The sequence below is a fragment of the Rhinatrema bivittatum genome, chromosome 11, assembly GCF_901001135.1.
Source record: "Rhinatrema bivittatum chromosome 11, aRhiBiv1.1, whole genome shotgun sequence".
Classification (NCBI taxonomy): domain Eukaryota; kingdom Metazoa; phylum Chordata; class Amphibia; order Gymnophiona; family Rhinatrematidae; genus Rhinatrema; species Rhinatrema bivittatum.
In genome coordinates, this window is record NC_042625.1 from 77,390,024 (window position 1) to 77,392,454 (window position 2,431).

Below are 2,431 nucleotides of genomic sequence, written 5' to 3' on the forward strand. Positions count from 1 at the left end.
GAGTGGTTTACAACATACAAAAACCAAACTAAAACAAATAACATACACAAAAATAAAACATCACTATCAAGTTTTGTGTTTTTTGTTTTAAGCTTGCAGTCTTTAAACCACCAAATTTAGTCATTGCTTACAAATAAAACTCAGGCCCCCAAAAGCTTGTGAAAAAAAGGCTTTCACCTGCTTCTGGGACAATTTATAATGGAGCAGTGAAGAATTCCATAGCTCAGGTCTTACACCAGAAAATGCCCGTCTATGAAAGATTGGTACTACAGGTAGGTGTATATTAGCAGATCAAAGAGGCCTAATGGGAGAGGACCCCTGTAAAAGGTCTGTCACGTACTGTGGCCTGTCCTTGCAAGACTTTAAAAACAAGATTTAAAACCTTAAAATGAATCCATTGGGCAACAGGCAGCCAATTAATTTCCTTAAGGGGAAACATTCCATGTAATGGCAATCTGTTAAAGAACTCTGCAGCCCATCTTCTACCAGCTACATCATCCAACAAATTGAGTTTGGTAACCCCACATCCAATGCATTACTGTAGTCTAAAGCAGCACAAAACCCTACATCAATGCACAAAAGCCCTTCTTGACTAGAATGTATTTGATGATGCAAAAGTGAATTTAAAATATTCAGCCTTTAGCACAGATCTAACCTGTATTGACATAGAAAAGGCTGAATTCCTAAGTTGTATACACATCAAGTTCATGGATATTTATTATGGTTATCAAACAGACTGGTTTTTGGCCCTCAAGGACTGGAGTTTTCCACCCTTGCCCTCTACTCTTGTACAACTTGTGCTTTACCATTGTCTCTGGTCCTATATCTATAATATGTTACCTGCTAAAGTAGTCTGTATCTGCTTTATTTCTTTCACTGATGTACTCAACATTTACTGTGAAAGCCCAAATGTAACAATTGGAATGCTTCTGCTGGAAAACTGTAGTATAAATCAGTGATGATGAACATGAAAACTACTGCAGGGAGATACCAGCTTACTGGTTTTGCTATTGCTTAGTTTTATAATTGACAAAAGGTTTTTATAAAATGGTACTTACTCTTTATAATACTATGGTCTCTTGTGATAGGAGTGGACCTCTCCTCCCTTTAGCAGCTCATTGGCTGCTCAATTTTCTCTTCCAAAATAATTTCCTCTTTCACATTCAGTTTTGTGATGACAGACTATTGGTTTCCACAGCATTATTTTTTCCTGTACATTTTATTTCTTAGTTTGGGATGGTTGTGTTCCTATTGATGTAGTCTTAAACAGTAGAATGTAGAGGTAATTTCTCATAGGTTGATCTGCACATCTGTACTGAGAGCTGCTACGGGAAGAACAGCACCTAATTCTGTCTCACTGTCCAAAATAATGTAGCTTATTTTTCTTTATGGGGGCAGGGGGTGACATCAATAGTTGTTTTTTTGTTTCTAAATTGTAGCATGCTTTCTCAGAAGCTTTTTAAACCAGTTTAATCCTGCCTTTGCAGATCAAGACATAATTATGTTCCTAATTGGGTTGGGTTGTAAAGGTGTCAAACTGCTGCCGCCCCCACCCCTCCCCATGTTATACAGGTTCGCAGGCTTGGCCAAAAATAAGTACTGTCTTCAGCTTTGACCCTACATTTGGATCTTAGCCAAAAGGCCATAAATGAAAGAGGGTAACACAAAAATAGCCTCTATTTGAGATAGTCTACTATATCTAATAGGCATTAGTTCCTTCTTGCTATTTTTTTTTATCCCATGTCTTAGATTCCCAACTGCTTCTTCTCACCTTCAGCCTTAATTTGCAAGATACTCTCCTTTCCCTTCCTCTCCACACCCAAAGCCAGATATTGTAGTATGAGTATATCTCCCAGAGTTTCTTGTAACTGTAGTATGCTAAAGAAGGTATTGATGTAGCAAATGTAATGGAAGTATCCTCGCTTACTGTCATTTTAGATATCTATTGTACTGAAGCATTGGCATAATGGCTCTATGGACTTTATTGCTAGAGGCTATAGTCCAGGCTAGTGCTATAGTTGGAAGTTTGGACAAGTTTCTGCAGGACAGCTCCATTAACAATTATTAGCCAGGTAGACTTGTTCAGAAGATGGCAATCACAGTCAACAGAAGGGAATAGATCTTCCCATGTGCATCCACCATGTACATCCAAGTGAGCTGGATGGACCACTATTGGAGATAAGATGCTGGGCCTGATGACCCATTACTCTGACCATGTGTAGACTTTAGCTTCACCTTAGTCCTTTGGCTGGCTTACCTGAATGGTGGTGGAGTCATGGTTATCACATTCAATCCTCCCTCTCCACTACAAATGGGGTTAGGCCTAACGTTTCATGCACTCTGACCATCATGCAGTGACCTATACTTTATTAATTGCCTTGCCATGTCTTTACTGCCCCCAGTTGTTTATGTAAGTTTTAACAAATTCTGA